Source organism: Orycteropus afer, unplaced genomic scaffold (genome assembly GCF_000298275.1).
Source record: "Orycteropus afer afer isolate SDZICR_OR568_19922 unplaced genomic scaffold, OryAfe1.0 scaffold00100, whole genome shotgun sequence".
NCBI classification, from domain to species: Eukaryota; Metazoa; Chordata; class Mammalia; order Tubulidentata; family Orycteropodidae; genus Orycteropus; species Orycteropus afer.
This window is the reverse complement of record NW_006921687.1, coordinates 10149593-10171278: the sequence shown is the minus strand read 5'-3', so window position 1 is coordinate 10171278 and position 21686 is coordinate 10149593.

Below are 21686 nucleotides of genomic sequence, written 5' to 3'. Positions count from 1 at the left end.
TGAAGGATATCAGTAGCTGTTGACTTGATTTTGACTATAGTATAGCACTGTACTCTATAGGGTTTTAATGACTGATTTTTCAGAAGTATCTCACCAACCCTTCTCTCTAAGGCACCTTTGGGTGGACTCCAACCACCAGTCTTTTATTCAGTAGTCAAGCTCTTAATTGTTTGCACTAATAGTGAAAATTTGGGGAAATTGTAAAGGGATCCCTAACCTATCCTGGGTTCACCCAGATGGAGATCCCTCTCTCTGAACCAAAGCCTTTCCTTGTTGTCTTATTTTACCAGAATCAGGATTTTGTTGACAGCATGAAAGGTCAACTAGTAAAGAGTGGATTGTGAAGCCAAATCAGATACTTTGGGCAGGAGGTTGTGGAGGGCAGGGGCCAAGCTGAGGAGATGGACAATGTTAGGATCATCTGACAACAGACCATAAGGACAAAACAAGGGGGGCAGAAACTGGAGAGAGGGTCAGAACCTGAGCTGAGAAAGATGGAATTAGAAAGCTAAGGAAGAGAGTTTCAGGGACAGAAGTCTAGCCTCCCTTTGGTCTTTAGAGCAACAAAATTATTATGAGTAGTAGTATTGATATTATTATTTCATGCAGTTTGATGTTATGGATGACCACAGTTTTGGAGTCAGATAGACTCAGTTTCAATTCCTGGCTCTACATCTTCGAAGCTCTGAGCTTTTGGATAACTTACTTAACTTCACTTAGCTTCTATTCAGTGATAATATCTCCTTGTCAAGGTTGACTGAGAATCAATGAGAATTCCTGCCATACTCTCTGGTACCTGGTGATGATCAGTCAGTGATCATTTTTTGCTCCCAGGCCCACCCATTTGGTCTCTGGACAAAATTTCACTCCAGGCAAAGCTCCTCTTACCTACTCTCTAGCTATCCCTCCTTAGCAATAGTATTTTCTCTCTTCTTTCACTACAACATTTGCTCTGAGGGTTTCTTAGTTGTCATTCTCCCAAACTCCAATGACAGTCACCTCATTTTATGAATGACAAAACAAGCTCAGACATGTTACACAATTCGCCCAAAGTAGCAGCTGATAAACGGTGGCATTAGATGCAGACTTGCACCTACGTGAATCCAAAGCTTATGTTGTTTCCAGTTATACTTCCCCCACACCATCTGCATATGTAAGAGGTATACTTAGTGGTAAACTGATTTTGCAGTTTGGAGTCTGTGTAGCAAAGGCAGACTCCAGGAACACTCAAATTGACAGGTCTTACTTTGGGAGAGGTCTCCATACATTGCCTCATTCTACCAGTGAAGGGAAAACATGATAGAGAAATCTTCATAATTATTATTAACAACCAGGAGTGTTTGAGAACTAAGCTATCCCCTACTCTTTTATCCAGTCAAGTGAGTACTTCATTCTTTGAAGATAAATGGATATCTGTTTAAAGATATTCTATATAACTAGTTAAGGTATTAAAAATATGCAAGGCAAATAATCCAACAGTCAGTATTCTTGCCAAAAACAAGAAGGAAAAAAAGGCTTCACCCTGAAAACAGACAGCTCATATGTTGGCCACCAGAGCAGGTCTGAAATTTAATTCTGTCCGAATTCATTGCATGAATTTGCAGTTTTTGCCTCTCGTTTTGCTCTGCTCGTTTACAGAAGAGCAAGTTTAACTAGCACTGGTGTTTTGCCATTTTCTTTTCACAATAGATGGGTACTTTGTTCAAGGAAGAAATTTTAATTTTCTATGAGTTTTGGCTAAGAGATTGTCACAGTAGACAGACATATTTATGAACAGATGATATGACATATTCCTTTTGTTTTCTTTATAGATTGGGATTGCCTAATTTTTTTTATTGAACCTTCTGTTATGAAAGGACTCATTCACTCTTCTTAAGAAAACCTTTAAATACTAAAACCAGTTAATGCTGGGAGCTCTGGCGGTGTAGTGCCTAAGGGATCTGACTGCTAACTAGAAGGCTGGTGGTTCAAACACATCAGCCACTCTTCAGAAGGAAGATTGGGCAATCTAATTCCATAAAGATACTGCCTCAGAAACCCAAGAAGGGTCACTATGAGTTGAATCAACTCAATGGCAATGAGTTTGGTTACTATTATTCAAATTTATACACCAACCACCAAAGCCAAAGATGAGGAAATTGAAGATTTTTACCAACTTCTGCAGTCTGAAATTGATAAAATATGCAATCAAGATGTGCTAATTAACACTGGTGACTGGAATGCAAAATATGGAAACAAAGAAGAATCACCAGTAGTTGGAAAATTTGGCTTTGGTAATAGAAATAGTGCTGGAGATGGCATGTCAAAATTTTACAAGACAAACAACATATTCATTGCAAATACCTTTTTCAACAACACAAATGGTGGCTGTATATGTGGACTTCATCACATGGGGTACACAGGATTCATATTGACTACATCTGTGGCAAGAGGTGATGGAAGAGCTCAATATCTTCAGTCACCAAGAGCTGATTGTGGAACAGACCATCAACTGCTCATATGTAAGTTCAAGTTGAAGTTGAAGATAATTAAAACAAGCCTATAAGAGCCAGTATATGACCTTGAATATATCCCTACTGAATTTAGAGACCATCTAAAGAATGGATTTGATGCTTTGAACCAGTGACCAAAAACCAGAGAAATTATGGGATGACATCGAGAACATCATCCATGAGGAAACAAAAAGGTCATTAAAAAGACAGGAAAGGAAGAAAAGATCAAAATGGGTGTCTTCTGAAACTTGCCCTTGAACGAAGAGTTGCTAAAGCAAATGGAAGAAATGACAAGATAAAAGAGCTGAACAGAAGATTTCAAAGAGAAGCTCCAAAAGACAAAGTCAATTATTATCATGAAATGTAGAAAGACATGAAGTTAGAAAGCCGAAAGGAAAGAATACACTTGGCATTTCTCAAGATGAAAGAACTGAAGAAAAAATTTAAGCCTCAAGTTGCAATATTGAAAGATTCTATGGGCAAACTACTGAATGATGCAGGAAACATCAAAAGAAGATGGAAGGAATATACAGAGTCACTGTACCAAAAAGAATTGGTCAGTGTTCATCCATTTCAGGAAGTGGCATATGATCAAGGACCAATGGTATTGAAGGAGGAAGTTGAGGCTGCACTGAAGAAAGTGGTGAAAAACAAGGTTCCAGGAATTGACAGAATACCCATTGAAATGTTTCAACAAACAGATGCCACGCTGGAGGCCCTTACGCAGCTGGCCAACTGACTGGAAGAGATCCATATTTGTACCCATTCCAAAGAAAGGTGATCCCACAGAATGTGGAAATTATCAAATAATATCATTAATATCACACTAAGTAAAATCTTGCTGAAGATAATTAAAAAATGGTTTCAGCAGTATATTGATGGAGAACTTCCAGAAATGCAGGCTGGATTCAGAAGAGGACATGGAATGAGGGATATCATAGATGAAGTTCAGATGGATCTTGGCTGAAAGCAAAGAATACCAGAAAGACATTTACTTGTGTTTTATTGACTATACAAAAGCATTTGATTGTGTGGATCATAACAAATTGTGGATAACATTGAGAAGAATGGGAATTCCAGAACACTTAACTGTACTCATGAGGAACCTGTACATAGATCAGGAAGCTGTCATTTGGACAGAAAAAAGGGGACATTGCATGGTTTAAAATCAAGAGGATAGTGCATCAGGGTTGTATCTTTTCACCATGCTTATTCAGTCTGTATGCTGAGTAAATAATCCGAGAAGCTGGACTATATGAAGAAAGATGTGGCATCAGGATTGGTGGATGACTCATTAACAACCTATGATATTCAGACGACACAACTTTGCTTGCTGAAAGTGACCATAACTTGAATCACTTAGTGATGAAGATTGAAGACTATAGTCTGGAGTAAGGATTACACCTCAATATAAAGAAAACAAAAATACTCACAATTGAACCTATAAGCAGCATCATGATAAATGGAGAAAAGATTGAAGTTGTCAGAGACTTCATATTACTTGGATCTACAATCAACACCAATGGAAGCAGCAATCAAGATATCAGATGACATATAGCAGTGGACAAATATGCTACAAAAGACCATTTTCAAGTGCTGAAGAGCAAAGATGTTTCCTTGAAGACTAAGATGCGCCCAACACAAGCTGTGGTATTTTCAATCGGATCATATTCATGTGACAACTGGACAATGAATAAAGAAGACTGAGGAAGAGTTGATGCTTTTGAGTTGTGATGTTGGTGAAGAATACTGAAAGTACCATGGACTGCCAGAAGAATTAACAAATCTGTCCTGGAAGAAGTGCAACCAGAATGCTCCTTGGAATTGAGAATGGCCAGACTTCATCTCACCTACTTTGGTCATGTTGTCAGAAGGGACTGTTCCTTGGAGAAGGGTATCATACTAAGTAAAGTGGAGGGTCAATGAAAAAGGGGAAGGCCCCCAATAAGATGGGTTGACACAGTGGCTATAATGATGCAAGGGTCTGGGGGCTGTCACAGGACTGGGCAGTGTTTCCTTCTGCTGTACATAGGGTCACTATGAGTCGGAGATGACTCAACGGCACCTAACAACAACAACATAGCTGTCTTTTTGCCAGAAACTGCAGTTTCAGGTTTCTCCACAAAGGCCACTCCCTACCCTCAATTAGAGTACTCATCTATAGCTGGTGTTTGAGGTTGAGCCATATATAAACAGAGTTAGGGCCATCCTTTATCCAGATGACTCAAGAGAAGTGCCTTGAGTTCTGTACTGAGCAGAGATTGTAATCTACAATGGCCTTCTTTGGTTTTGTGCTGTTCTAAGCAGAGTTTCATAGACAGAAGGGGGATGAGGAGAGAGTTAGGAGAGGAAATTACTCTTCTTATGCAGAAGATGCACTTGACTGATACCTCCTTGGAAACCCAAGAAGGGGTTGCTATGAATCGGGTCCAACTCGAGAGCATATAATAACAACAACATGCAAAAGACCTAGATCTCTATGTTATTTTCTCATGTCACATTGTCTGTTTTTACCTGACTTAAAATAATGATATCTCCATTTTTTGGAGACATTTATTGGAAATACTAATGAACAGTACAATATATTGCATACTTATGGTGAATCAAATTCTGTCTTACCTGCTTCAAATAAATTATCTCACTGAAGCCTCACTATGACCTATGAGGTTCAGAAAAGCTAAGTAATCTATCTAGGAGACATATTGGAAGTGGCAGAAACAGGATGCCATGCCAGAACTATGTTTCTAAAACTCATGAAATTTCCACTATGCCATGTACTTCACAGGGGCAAAGTATGACCCCCGAATTATGTATTTTTAAAAGTGTTACATATCAAGTTTCGCCCTCCATGGAACTCGATATCCTTCCATGAAATTCTGAAGACAGTTTATTGTCCCAATTTCTTTGAATTGGGAGGCCGTGCAATTTCTTAAGTTAATTTCCTAGTTGATATTTACCAGCACAATTGTGGTGACATTAGGAAAGGACAAAAGCAAATTTCTCTAGTTTTAGATTTTCATTTTTGTTTCCAAAGTTGTCTCTTTAAATGCAATATGATTGCTGTACCTCTCAAAGAAGACTTACAGTGATATTCTACTTTTCTTCATGTTTTTTTTTTTTTGTTGTTGTTGTCAACTCAGTTCTGACTCAAATTGTCCCTATAAAACAGAGTAGAACTGGCCCACAGGATTTCCTAGACTATAATCTTTATAAGAGTAGATTGGCAGGTCATTTCTTCCTCTGAGTGGCTAGCAGCCCATCTTCTAATATCTGCACTACCAGAGTTCTTTCTTTCTTTTTTTTTTCATAAATTGATTTAAATGCAGATATTTGTTGATAGATCCTATTGTATTTGTTATTTGCAATTATATTGAGGGCAGTGAGTATAATAATTAAAGTATAATAAACTAGTTTGTCATACTTTCATATGACTTCAACTATAAATTTTTATCTTATTGAATTAAAATTATACTAGTCATTGTACATGTAGTAATTCTCCTTGCATTTAAATATGAAGTATATAAGGATCAGTAATTGGAAAATAAAGGAGCCATTGGTGGCACAGTGTTTAAAACTTTTGGCTGCTAACCAAAAGTTCAACAGTTCAAACCTACCAGCCATTCCACAGGAGAAAAATGAGGCAGTCTGTTCCTATAGAGATTTACAGCCTATGGGACAGCTGTACTCTGCCCTATAGAGTCTTTATGAGTCAGAATCAACTCTGTAGTATGCTACAGTGAGTTACTTAATATAGTTGTTTTAGCCAACGTCTTTGTGACTCTCACCAGATGACTGAGTAGAACTATATAAATATGAGGTGCTTTGTGGCCTACCAGGGGAATTGGATAGTTTGTTAGTGATGTAAATAAGATACATGGCACCCTTGTGGGGGGTCAAACCATGGAAATAAAGTATATAGAACCCTAATGGCTTAAAATGAACCCTCCAAGAGGTAGAAGGGGGATCTCATTACCATCAAGACAGAGAAGAGTTCAGAGTGGAGTATGTCCTTGGACCCGAGATCCTGAGATCGCTGCACGGGGACAATGGCAGAGATATGGCAAAGAGATGACGGCAGCAAAGGCAGCACAACCAAGAGATTGGCATGAAATAGAGTATTGGATTTACCAGTCCACAGAGCAAGAAAGTTGAGTGCCTTTCTGTAGGTTTGCTGGTGAAGTGGGGTGCACCTATCAAAAGAGCTTTGTAACACTTGCCTGAGCAAAGCAGAGGCCAGGCTGAGAGGCTGAGAGCCAACGAAAGGTGTGTCTATGGGCATGGCCAAGAGGAGACTGTCCTGACTGAAGAATTGCATACTGAACATTTCTGAACCTAAATTGTGACCTGTTACTTCTGTGAGTTTGGTGAGCCCATTGCAGTGAATTAATGAAATCCAGTGGAGAAGTAGTGAGTGCTGTGAGAGGGGTGGTTGGTGTGAGATTTGTTGGGGGAAAAAAAAGGTTGCATGTCTAATTTAACTCACAGGAATCAACCTTGGGCTGATGCTGCTGAAGGTGATTTCCTTCCCCCTTTGTGAAGTTAGAGGAGGTAGGAGGAAGATGTGACCCCCACACCCTTTTTGCACATGACAGTGGGTTTTATTGGAAAATATGGCCTTTGTGATAGAAACAATGCCAGAGATTGCATGATAGAATTTTGGAAATCCAGTGACGTATTCTTTCCACATACCTTTTTACAACAACATAATCAGTGACTATACACGTGGACCTCACCAGATGGAATATACAGGAATCAAATCCACCATATCTGTGGAAAGAGAGGATAGAGAATATCATCAGTCAGAACAAGGCTAAAGGGCAACTGTGGGACAGACCATCAGTTGATCATATGCAAGTTCAAGTTAAACTGAAGATAATGAAAACAAGTCCATGAGAGCCAAAGTATGACCTTGAGTATACCTGAATTTAGAAACCATTTCAAGAATAGATTCTACACATTGAACATTAATGGCCAAAGACCAGATGAATAGTGGGATGATATCAGGAACTCATATATGAAGAAACAAAAGGTCAGTAAAAAGACAGTAAAGAAAGAAAAGACCAAAATGGATGTCAGAAGAGACTCAAATGTGCTTTTGAATGTAGAGTAGCTAGAAAATGGAAGAAATGATGAAGTAGAAAAGCTGAACATAAGATTTCAGAAGGCAGCTTGAGAAGACAAAATATTATAATGAAATGTACAGAGAGCTGGAGTTAGAAAATGAAAAGGGAAGGATACACTTGGCATTTCTCAAGCTGAAAGAACTGAAGAAAAATTCAAGCATTGAGTTGCAATACTGAAGGTTTCTACAGGCAAAATAGTGAATGATGCCAAAACAAAAACAAACTCACTGCTATCGAGTACACAGCCACCCCCATTGGGTTTCCAAGGCTGTAAATCTTTACAGAAGCAGACTGCCTTATCTTTTGTCCATGGAGCAGCTGGTTGGTTTAAACCAACAACCACCAAATGCCTTAACCACTGCACCACCAGAACTCCTTATTGAATGACACAGGAAGCATGAATAGAAAATGCGAGGAATACACACAGTGTACAAAAAGAATTGGTCAACATTCAGCCTTTTCAGCAGGTAGCATGTGATCAAGGACTGATGGTATTAAAGAAAATAGCTCAAGCTGCACTAAAGGCATTGGCAAAAAACTAGGCTTCAGGAGTTGGCAGTATAACCATTGAGATATTTAACAAATGATGTCATGCTGGAAGCACTCACTTGTGTATGCCAAGTAACTTAAAGACAGCTACTTGCCAGCTGACTGGAAGAGATCTCTATTTGTACCCATTCCAAGGAGAGGGGCCCCACAGAATGGGAAAAGTAAAGAACAACCTCATTGGTATCACACACAAGTAAAGTTTTGCTGAAGATAATTTAAAAACAGTTGCAACAGTATATTGACAGGGAACTTCCAGAATTTCAAGCCAGATTCAGAAGAGGTTGTGGAACAAGGGATATCATTCCTCATAGCAGATGGGTCTTGGCTGAAAGCAAAGAATACCAGAAAGGTGTGTTCTATTTACTATGCAAAGGCATTCAACTGCGTGAATTAAAAAAAAAAAAAAAAATGTGGATAACATTGAAAAGAATGGCAATTCCAGAACACTTAATTAGCTCATGAGGAACCTGTACATAGACCAAGAGAGAGTCTTTTAAAAAGAAGGGGGCACTGTGGTTTAAAATCATGAAATGTATGTGTCAGGGTTATATCCTTTCACCATACTTATTCAATCTGTATGCTGAGAAAATAATCCGAGAAGCTGGACTATATGAAGAAGAATGTGGCATCAGGACTGGAGGAAATTTCATTGACAACAAGCAATATGCAGGTGACAGAACTTTGCTTGCTGAAAGCAAAAGGAACTTGAAGCACTTACTGATGAAGACCAGACTACAGCTTTCATATGGATTACACCTCAACATAAAGAAAACAAAAATCCTCACCAATAAGCAACATCACAATTAATGGAGAACAGATTGAAGTTGTCAAGGATTTCATTTTATTTCGATTGACAGTCAATGTCCATGGAAGCAGCAGTCAGGAAATCAAACATCATATTGCACTGGGCAAATCTGCTGCAAAAGGCCTCTCTAAAGTATTAAAGAACAAAGATGTCACTTTGAAGTCAAAGGTGTACCTGAACCAAGCCATTTTCAGTAGCCTCATATGAATGTGAGAGCTGGACAATGAATATAGAACAGAATAATTGATGCATTTGAATTGTGGTGTTGGCGAAGAATACTGAATATACTATGAACTTTGAGAATAATGAACAAATCTGTTTTGGAGGTACAACTGTAATGCTATTTAGAAGCAAAAATGGCCATGCTTTGTCTCTCATGCTTTGGTTATGTTGTCAGAAGGGACTGGTCTGCTGGAGAAAGACATAATGCTTGGTAAATAGAGGGTCAGCAAAAAAGGGGAAAATCCTCAATAAGGTGGATTGACACAGTGGCAATTGGGTCAAGCATAGAAAATACTGTGACAATGGTACAGGACTAGGCAGTGTTTCATTCTGTTGTACATGGGGTCACTATGAGTTATAATGATAAGCCCACTTGATGGCACCCAACAACAACAATGCACGTGCAAACACACACACACACACACACACACACACCAGAGGCATTCCCTGAGTTACAAATGAGACACCTAACTGTGTTTTTAAGAATTTGTACGTATGTTGGAACATATGAATAGGATTCTTATATAGCTTTATTTTAGTGCAAGGAGAGGCTGGAAGACTTTTCAGTGATTTAAAATGTGTATGTACAGCCAGTGAAGGTGACTGTGATAGAGAATGTGTTGTGAATAGTGGTTGGTTCAATCATTTAAGTGAGGGCAAATATATACAACATTAAAGGACAACTAGAGTCTGTAATTCAGACATTTATAACCCACGGACTATGTGTGTGTGTATATATATATATAAATAACTTATATTTAAAGTTTAATTGAATCCATTGCACTTATTCTGATTACCAACTCATTGGCCTTATTCCTGATATATTGTTTTATATCTTCTATTTTTTATACTTTTATACTGGAGCTCTGGTAGCACAGTGCCTAAGGTATCTGACTGCTAACCAGAAGGTTGGTGGTTCAAACCCACTAGCCACTCCACAGAAGCAACACTGGGCAATATACTTCCGTAAAGATTTCCCACCTCGGAAACCCAATGGGGGTCTCTATAGAGTGGAATCGACTCAATGGCAGTGGGGGTTTTTTGGTTATTTTTTTTATACTGTTTTAATAGTTTCTCTTCTATTTTTCCATCTTTGATGAAATGTGAGGTTTTTTCTTCCATGTTATTTTTCCTCCAGTAGTTTGGAAATAATACATATTTTATTACTTTATAGACAAGCTCAACATTTAATGAAAAATATTTATTGACTATATTAAGAAAGCCTAGTAGTCATTTGTCCCTTTTCCTCTGGGTTTTGGACTTACTGAGAAATAGACATAAGAGCTAGTTAGGAATTAAAACATAACATTTGCCTCAATGCTGGTAAAGCCGGACTCAAGAAGGCAAGGAAGGGAATGAAGGGAAGTCAGTGTGGCTATAACAAGGGCAATGTGAAGGATCTTTGTGGTAAAGGAATGTTCTATATCTTGACTTTATCAATATCTATATCCTGGTTATCTTACTGTCCTATAGTTTTGCAAGATACTACCATTGGGGAAACTGGATAAAATACATACAGGATCACTCTGTATATTTCTTAAAACTGTATGTGAACTTACAATTATTTGAAAGTAATGAGATTTTTTAAAAATTCCCAATAAGTACTACATTAGCTGCATCCCATAAGTTTGCTATTGTTGCCTTTGCTCATTTACAAGTATTTTCTTTGTTGTTTTTCTTGTGATTTTTTGACTCATTGTTTATTTTAAAGTATGTTTTTAAAATTTTCACATATCTGTGAATTTCCAAAATTTCTTTATTTCTAGTGTATTCCATTTCTAACTGAAGAGCATACATTGTGTAGTATAAATCTTTTAAATTTATCGAGTATTGGTTTGAAACCTAGCAAATAGTTTATTCTGGACAATATTCCATGTGCAATTGAGAAAACATGTGTCCTGCTGTTGGTGGTGTGTGACATAGATATTTGTTAGATTTGGCTTATGTGTTGTTCAAGTCTCCTATATCCTTATTGATATTCTGCCTAGTTGGTCTGTCCCTCTCTGAAGCAGTGAAGTCTTCAACCATTATCGGTGTATTGTCTGTTTCTCCCTTCAACTCTGTCAGTTTTTGCTTCATGTATTTTAGGGCTTTGTTGTTACATGTTTCTCCTTTTATAATTGTTATATTGATAAACATTTTATCATTACAAAATGTCCTTTGTTTCTGATAACAATTTTTGTCTTAAAGTCAATTTTTTGTGATATTAGTGTAATCACTCTAGCTCTCTTAGAGTTGCTGTTTAGATGCGTTATCTGTTTTCATCCTTTTTACTTTCAACCTTTCTCTATCCTTGAATTTAGAATATTCTCTTTTAGATAGCACATAGTTGGATCTTGTTTTCTTTAATCTAGTCTGCCAATCTCTGCCTTTTAAAATTTCCTAATTCATTTACATATAATGTAATATTGATATTTTGCTATTTCTCTCTTTGTTCTCTATGTGTCTAAAGTCTTGTTTTTGTTGTTCCTCGGTTCCTCCTTTTCTGCTTTCCTTTGCATTAAGTGACTATTTTGTAGTGTAAACATTTAAATTCTTTTATTGATGTTTTCCTCAGTATATTGTTATAGCCGCCATCAAATTGTTTTCAACTCACAGATAGCAATACTGTGTACAATAGAACAAAGCCCTGCTGGGTCCTGCACTATCCTCATGATCATTGCCATGCTTGAGCCCATTGTCGCAGCCACTGAGTCACCCATCTTGTTGAAGGTCTTCTCCTTTTTTGCTGACCCTCTGCTTTACCTAGCATGATATCCTTCTCTAGGGAGTGGTTCCTTCTGACAATATGACCAAAGTATGAGAGATGGATCTGGCCATTCTCACTCCTAAGGAGCATTCTGACTGTACTTCCTCCATAACAGATTTCTTCATTCTTCTAGATTCAATAATCTTTGCCAACACCACAATTCAAATGCATCAATTCTTTTCTGTCTTCCTTCTTCATTGTCCAGCTTCCATATGCACATGAGGCTACTGAAAATACCATGGATTGGGTCAGGTGCACCTTGAACTCTGTTGTTCTTTAACACTTTAAAGAAGTCTTTTGCAGATTTTCCCAATGCAATACATCACTTTGTTTCTTGACTGCTGCTTCCATAAGCATTTATTGTGGATCCAAGTAAAATGAAATACTTGATAACCTCAGTCTTTTCTCCATTTATCATGATGTTGCCTATTGGTCCAGTTGTGAGGGATTTTGTTTTCTCTAAATTGAAGTGTAATCCATACTGAAGGCTGTAGTCTTTGATCTTCATCAGTAAGTGCTTCAAGTCCTCTTCACTTTCAGCAAGCAAGGTTGTGATATCTACATATCACAAGTTGTTAATGAATCTTCCTGCAGGCCTGATGCTGTGTTCTTCGTATAGTCCAGCTTCTCAAATTATTTACTTCTTAGCATACAGATTGAATAAGTATGGTGAAAGGATACAACTCTGACACATACCTTTCCTGATTTTAATTCATTCAGTATCCACTTGTCCTGTTCAAACAACTACCTCCTGATCCATGTACAGATTCCTCATGAGTACAAGTAGGTGTTTTGGAATTCCATTCTTTGCAATGTTATCCATAATTTGTTAAGATCCACACAATTGAATGGCTTTGCATACTCAATAAAACACAAGTAAACACCTTTCTGGTTCTTAGCCATACTTCCAAAGATCCATCTGACATCAGCAATGATATCCCTCATTCCACATTCTCTCCTGAATCCAGCTTGAATTTCTGGAAGTTCCTTGTCAGTGTACTGCTGCAACCATTTTTGAATTATTGTTAGTAAAATTTTACTTGTGTGTGATATTAATGATATTGTTTGATAATTTCCACATTCTATTGGATAGCCTCTCTTTGGAATGGGCACAATATGGATATCTTCCACTCGGTTGGCCAAGTAGCTGTCTTCCAAATTCCTTGGCATAAACAAGTGAGCATCTCCAGCGCTGCATCTGTTTGTTGAAACATCTCAATGGATATTCTGTCAATTCCTGGGGCCTTGTTTTTCAGCAGTTCCTTCAGTCCATCTTGGACTTCTTCCTTCAATGTAGTAGGTTTTTGATAATATGATATCTTCTGAAATGGTTGAATGTTGACCAGTTCTTTTTGGTACAGTGACTCTGTGCATTCCTTCTATCTTCTTTGGATGCTTCCTGCACTGTTAAATTTTTTTCCCATGGAATCCTTCAATATCACAACTCAAGGCTTGACTTATTTCTTCAGGTTTTTCAGCTTGAGAAATACTGAAATTGTTCTTTTCTTCTGATTTTCCAACTCCAGGTTTTTGTACATTTCATTATAATACTTTATTTAGTCTTCTTGTGCTGACCTTTAAAATCTTCTCTTCAGCTCTTCTACCTCATCATTTCCTCCACTCACTTTATGTACAAGTTTCAGAGTCTCTTCTGACATCCATTTTGTTCTTTTCTCCCTTTCCTGTCTTTTTAATGACATTTTGCTTTCTTTGTGTGTGATGTTCTTGATGTCATCTCACAATTCTTCTGGTTTTTGGTCACTGGTTGTAGTAGTTAAGAATGTGTGTCAAGTTGGCTGGGCCTTATTTGAGTAGCTGGGCAGCTGGATGTAGTTATTCCTCATGATGTGACTGGTAATCAGCTCCATGGTGGAATCTACTGGAGCAGCTTAGTAGCTGCCTTAGGTATGCGGTCTGCTTCTAGTATATAAGAGAGACCTTTGAGAAAAGTTTCTAAGCTTTTTGGCATGCTTGGACCCTGCATATAGTTGAGCCTTCATTTTAGTAGCCAGGCATGTTACCTGACAATCTTGGGAATGTGTAACTAGTGGCCTGCTGTGTTGCTTGATAATCTTGGGACTGTGCCATTTTACTTGCTAACCCTGGGCTTATCAGCCTCAGCAGCCAGCAGCTGCCTGAGTTAAGAGAAACCTCCAGCTTCCGTGGGCCAAGAACAAGAGGCAGAACTCAAACACAAGGCTGAGAGACCTTTACGCAGCGTGTAGAGCTGACACTTTGAACTCAGACTTCTAGCCTCCTAAACTGTAGGAGAATAAATCCTTGTTTGTCAAAGCCACACATTTGTGGTATGTCCAACACAAGAGCACTAGAGGCCCAAAACACTGATGTTCAATGCATCAACTCTATTTTTCAGATGATCTCTAAATTCAGGTGAGATATACTCAAGGTCATATTTTGGCTTCAACATAAACTTACATATGCACAATTAATGGCATATTCCACAGTTGGCCCCTAGCCTTTGTCTGACTGATGATATTTTGCTTCTCCATTGTCTCTTTCCACACTTGTGGTTAATTTGATTCTTCTGTATTCCGTCTGTCATGGTCCATATGAATAGTCAACATTTATTTTTTGAAAAGCATATTTGCAATGAGTAGGTTGGTCATTCAAAATTCTATCATGAGATCACCAGTGTCATTTCTATCACCAAGGCCATATTTTCCAGTACCAATGTTTCTTTTTTATTTACAATTTACGTATTCTATTCACCAATATTATCAATACATTTTAATTGCATGTTTGCTCAATTTCAGACTGTAGACTTGGTAAAAATCTCCATTTTCTTCAACTTTGGCTTTAATGGTTGGTGCATAAATCTGAGTAATGGTAGTATTAACCGGTCTTCCTTGTAGGTGTATGGATGTTACTATATCACTGACAGCATTGTACTTCAGTATAGATATTAAAATGTTCTTTTTGATGACGAATGTGATGCCATTTCTCTTCAAATTATCACTCCTGGCATAGTAGACCATATACTTGCCCAATTAAAAATGGCCAATACACATTCTTCTCAGTTCACTAATCCCTAGGCTATCAATCTTTATGCATTCTATTTAATTTTTCACAACTTCCAATTTTCCTAGATTCATACTTCGTACATTAGACATTCTGATTATTATTGGCTTATATATACATCTAATTTATCATAATCTACTTAAAATATATACTAACTTAATTTCAATGAGATATAGAAATGCTGCATTCCAAGTTTCCATGTTTGTGCTATTAATGTTATACCAATTATATCAATACATTACAAATCCATCACTATATTATTATAATTATTACTTTATATTATTTTATATCTTTTAAAGAAGATGAGAGGAAAGTAAGTATATATTTATAGAGTATGTTATTATTATGGATTAAATTGTGTCCTACCCAAAATATGTGTTGAAATCCTCACCCTATAAATATGACCTGGTAGCATAGTGGCTAAGGCACTTGACTGCTAACCAGGAGGCTGGTGGTTCAAACCCACCAGTCACTCCTTGGAAGGAAGATGGGGCAATCTACTTCTGTAGTGATACTGCCTCGGAAACCCAAGGTGGGGTCGCTATGAGTCGGGTCTGACTCCATGGCACATAACAACATTTGGAAATAGGGTATTTTGTTTGTTTGTTTGTTTTTCCTTATGTAGGGTGTGTCCTAACACTAATCACTTCTGAATTATAAAAAGACCAGAATAGCCACAGAGACACACATAGAACAGATCATATATGAAGATCCACCTACAAACAGACACCAGAAACTAGGAGAGAGTCTCAAAAAAGAATCAACATGAATGAGATCCTGCTTTGCACTTTTAGCCTGCAGAACTGTGAGAAAATAAATCTCTGTTCTTAAAGCCACCATTTGTGGTATTTCTGTTAAGGCTAAACTATATTTCCATCTGGTGTCATTGCCTTACTCCAGTACAGCTTTTCTCCTACCTACCTTCTTTATGCCTTGTAAATATTTTCAAATAATTTACTATTTCCACAAATGTTGAAATAAACTTGTAGATTTTGTTTTTCTTTTTCAAATATCTGAGCAGGCTGATACAGACTGGGAATTATTCACATGTGCTTCATACAAGTAGGCTGGCTTGACACATATTCCTTGAATGAACAGTCAAAATTAAAAAGTAAATATATTAAAGATGAAAAGTCAATGAACATTGCCTTCAATTTAATTTAATTTAATAAGACACCAACTGCCTTTAATTTCTTTAGATTGTAAGAATAAGGAGTAGTAGAATTATATTCTTAGGGGAAAATATTCCTTAGGAATATGATACTACATCCATTTGCTTTCTGTACAGTGGCTATTGCCCTTTAAATTTGGATTGGTAATAAAACATAAGACAGCAACAATTGTTGGGAGGTAGATCTTTATTAGGCAATGATACTTCGAGTGACAAGAGATGAGTATGCTTCATAAAATTAAGAAGATATATTTTCTTCTCGTTGTTCCAGAGGACTAGGAGAGAAATGAAAGCCTAGCCAAACTGGAAGAGGAGAACCAGAAGTCTTGCATACTATAGACAGAGCAATTGTTACTTTTGAAATTCAAACTCTCCTTAGAGTTTAGTGCTTAAAGGGCAATTGACTAAAATAAAAACAACTCTGGTTAAAAACAAGTGGTGGTTCAGTTTAAATGCTGAGTAAAATTCAACTTCAACTCTTTTGAGACCAAGCTTAGACGTGTGGGACAATTTAGATATATGAGAAACCTGATCAAGGTTTCCAGTCTTTACCAAAAGAGATCAGTTCAAAGACTTTAACTCCCCCTTCACTGCACCCCATCCCTGGGCAAAAAGAGGGAAGGGAAAAGAAACTGAAGTTTAGCCAGACCTGTATGGCAAATAAAAAGTTCAAATAGGTTTTAAAACATATAATGGCTCAGACTGTGTGCCGTTTGTCAAGGTCATGAAAGGAATTTATCTTTTTATTAAAGCCTCATGGGTTGAAAATGGAAAATGGTTAGAGCTTGTTAGTGGAAACTTGGGATAGATAGAAGGTTTCTTTAATATTCTGTATCACATAATCATATCATATGGTTAATCATTTTGATACCATTCCTATTATGTTGTGACCACTGAATATAAAGACATTTCTGGCTAAAGCTTTTATTCATCTAGCACAATAAGAGATGAATCAGGCTAAGTAGTTTTTAGAAATCTGAAATAAATGAGATTGGTCTTTGATACACTCAGCTAATTTTTCTTTATTCAACTTCTCAGTATGTTAGATATTCTCCACTTGCCTCAGGAGGTCCACACTCTAGCCTTCTCAGTACCCAGGAGACTGACCTATCCAGAATCCATAAATTGGAATCTTTAATTACTCTCTGACTTACCTGTCAATAAGAGCCATTTGGATGGTAAGAGATGAGTCTTAGATGGTAAGAGGAGAGTCTAGAGTATTTTCCCTGCAGCCAACTCCTTTACTTGGTAGAAGTTGGCAGTGGCTGCATTCCTCTACTGAGGGCACTATTCCTGTCAGACCTTTCCCCTACAACTATAGTCACAACTCTATCTTGCATTCCCTTACCCTTTCAGGGCTACAGACCCTGGCTGTTGCTAGACTCTTGGTATTTCTCCTTCCCTTATTCTTCTTTTCAGCTCTGATCTCATCCTTAAAAATAGTTCCTTTATTAAACTCTGCTCAAGTCTCTGTTTGGTTGTACCATCTATTTCCTGTCATTTTTGGATTGATACACCATCTAGCTAGTATCTCCTCCCACAGATATAAAAAGTAAGCCAGTATTGGATAAACTATGGTTGAGACTTGGCTGCCAGCTGCCATAAGTTGATCAAATTGTTCAATTCCAATATATATGCATAATGGTTTCAGAATAGTTAGCATATGTTTCCATGAGAAATAACTCTACCAACTACAATACAACACTATGCACAGTTCCTTTTGCTTTTAGTTTTACAGTCTCTATTCATTTCCAAAATTACTTAGGTATTACTAAGGGGTTTTAGCTAATATTTCAATTAATTTCATTTTTACTTTATTTTATTAAATAAGTCATACTGGGTGCCAACTATGAGTCAAGCATGTAGTTTATAGTCCAGTGGGAGAGATAAACTAGCATACCTAGCCCATATTTAATGACTAATTCATTCCTGAAACCCCTACCATTAAAGCTAAAGCCATTAAATGAAGAAATGATTTCCACCTATTTTAATGGAAAAATTAGAACTTGTTGTATCTCAACCCCAAACAGACAATTTCCACAGAAAGAAAAAAATGTATCAATAGAACAATTTAAGCAAACTTATATAAGTAATAAAATTTTGGAAGTAAACATTGAAGCTTATATGTAAAATATAATATAAAGATTTATTGTCTTTAACAAAGTAGCAAGAGAAGACTTGATGGCATGTGGTGCCTGGTAAGGAGAAGTCACCTTTGGAAGATGGCAGAGTCAGGTGACCTTCTAGCAGGACCATGTGGTATTAAAGAGTTCAAATCTTTCTCACTTTTAATCATCCTTCCACATCATTTTTTTCACCAGTTTTCCAACTTTTAGTTGCTTATGCTTTTCTTTCACCATCTGTCTGTCAGTCTGTCATACTCTGGTGGCTTGTGTGTTGGACAGAGGCTGAAGGTGTACCACTAGTATTTCAAATATTAGCAGGGTCAGCTATGGTGGACAGGTTTCAGCAGAGCTTCCAGACTAAAATAGACTGGGAAAGACAGAGCTATCCACTTCTGAAACACTTGGCCAGTGAAAATCTTATGAATAGCAGTGAAGCACTGTCTGATATATTACTGGAAAAATTTATGAATAACCCTGATACATTGTCTGATATAATGCCAGAAGATAAGCCCCTTAGGCTGGAAGGTACTCAAAATACAACTAGGGAAGAGCTGTCTCCTCAAAGTAGAGTCGACCTTAATTACATGTATGGAGTAAAGCTTTCAGGACCTTCATTTACTGATGGGGCACTACTCAAAATGGGAAGAAATAGCACCAAACATCCATTAATAACTGGAACACTGAGTGTATGAACTATGAATCCAGGAAAATTGGAAGTTGTAAAAATGAAATGGAATGCCTAAAGATCAATATCCTAGACATTAGTGAGCTGAAATGGACAGGTATTGGTCATTTTGAATCAGATAATCATATGTCCTACAATGCTCGGAATGACAAATGGAAAAGGTGTGGCATCACAATAATAATCAAAAAGAATGTTTTAAAATCTATCCTGAAGTGTAATGCTATCAGTGATAGGATAATGCCCATACACCTGCAAGGAAGACCTGTTAATACTACTATTATTCAAATTTATGTATTAACCACTAAAGTCTAAGATAAAGAAATTAAAGACTTTTACCAACTTCTACAGTCTGGAATTGATAAAACATGCAATTGATGTATTGATGATTACTGGTGATAGGAATGTGAAAACTGGAAACAAAGAAAAAGCATCAGTAATTGGAAAATATGGTCTTGGTGATAGAAATGATGCTGGAGGTCGCATGATAGAATCTTGCAAGACCAGCAACTTATTAATGGCAAATACCTTTTTTCACAACATGAAAAGTGGCTATTCACATGGACTTTGCCAGACTGAACACACAGAAATCAGATTGACTATATCTGTGGAAGGAGGTGATGGAGAAATTCAATATTTTCAGTCAAAACAAGGCCAGGAGCTAACTGTGGAACATACCATCAATTGCTCATATACAAATTCAACTTGAAGCTGAAGAAAATTAAAACCAGTCCACAGGAGCCTAAATACTGCCTTGATTATATTCAACCAGAATTTAGAAGAGATTTAATGGATTGAACACCAATGACCAAAAATGGAAGAAGTTGTGGGATGACATCAATAACATCATACACGAAGAAAGCAAACAGTCATTAATAAGACAGGAAAGGAAGAAAAGACAAAAATGGATATCAAAAGAGAGTCTGAAACTTGCTCTTGAACAGAGAATAGTTAAAGAAAGTGGAAGAAATGACAAAAGAGCTGAACAGAAAATTTCAAAGGGTGGCCAGAGAAGACAAAGTAAAGTATTATAATAAAGTGTGCAAAGACTGGAGTTAGAAAACTGAAAGGGAAGAACATGTTCAGCATTTCTCAAGCTAAAAGAACTGAAGAAAAAATTCAAGCCTTGAGTCACAATATTGAAGGATTCTATCAGCAAAATATTGAATGATGCAGGAAGTATCAAAAGAAGATAGAAAGGAGGAGGATTCCAAGATGGCAGTATAGGCAGAAAGACTGCACAGACCCTCTTCAACAAAGAAAAGGGGAACCAATTAACACAGACACAGAAGGTAATCCTGGCCCCCTGAGCCTTTAAGGGAAGGATATAGAAGTGGAATAAACCCCAACTAGTCAAAGAATTTGCATGAAAATACCAAAAAAAGAAACATAGAGAGCTGCAGTCAGGCAGTGATTCTGAGTGAGCCTGATGGCACAGACAGCTTGGAGATTCCTGAGTGGTGGTAGGACCTAAGAATTAACCTAAAAATCAGCCATCCTAGGTAGGGACTGCACAGAGGACTGTTCAGGTAGCTGGTGAATATAAGGCGAAGCAGCGGCAAAGAGGAAGGCGGGCTGAGCTGTGAACTTTTGCCTCTCCAGAGGGTTGCAGCCATTTTGAATGTTTACAAACAGCTTGGCCATTTTGGATATTTATAGAGACAGCAATCTCCCAGATTCCAGGGGCTAAAAACAGGTTCTCCTTGCCAGTAACCCCAAGGACACTCCGGACCTGTATGACTGAAAAAGACCAATGATAAAAACCACCAAGAAGAGCCTGAATCACCCTTAGCTGCTCTTTACAAACAGTTAACAGAGATCTAAATACAACAATGCCACAATATCTCGGAAACAACAGACCATCACAGTCCACACAAAGAAGCAAGATAAACTGCTAGAAACAAGGGAGCAGGATACAGAACACATCTCTGAGGAAAAAGCAGCATTGGAACTCTCTGATAAGGAATTCAAAAGAATGATATTTAGGTACTTCAAAGGATTGAGAGACAGACCAAAGAAAACACAGAAAAAACCGTAGAAGAATTTTGGAAGAAAATACAAGAACACAATACAAAATAAATGAAAAATTAGAAATGATTCTAAATCTACAGATATAAATCCACAAGATTAATACTAAATTGTCAGAAATAGATAACACATTGGAAGGGCAAAGGAGTAGAATTCATGTAATGGAAGACAGAATTAATGAAATTGAAGATCTCTGAATACTTCTTTGGAAAGGGATCAATCAGAAAAAAATAAAATAAAAAAATGAAGAAAGCCTAAGTTTCTTGTGGGATACCATCAAAAGGAATAATCTATGTGTCATTGGAATTCCAGAAAAGGAAGAGAAAAATAAAACCACTGAGAAAATTGTCCAAGATTTGCTGAAGGAGACCTTCCCTGATATGATGAAAGATGAGAATATATCCATTCAGGATGTCCAACGAAGCCAAACAAGATAGACCGAGAAGAAAATCACCAAGACACATCATCATCAAACTCATCAAAACCAAAGACAAAGACAGAATCCTTAAAGCAGCACAGAAAAAACAAAAAATTACTTAAAAAGGACAGCCAGTAAGAATAAGCTCTGATTTCTCAGCAGAAACCATGCAAGCAAGAAGGCAATGGGATGGTATACATAAAACCGTGAAAGAGAAAAATTTTCAACCAAGAATTATATACATGGCAAAATTGTCCCTCAAATATGATGGTGAAATTAGGA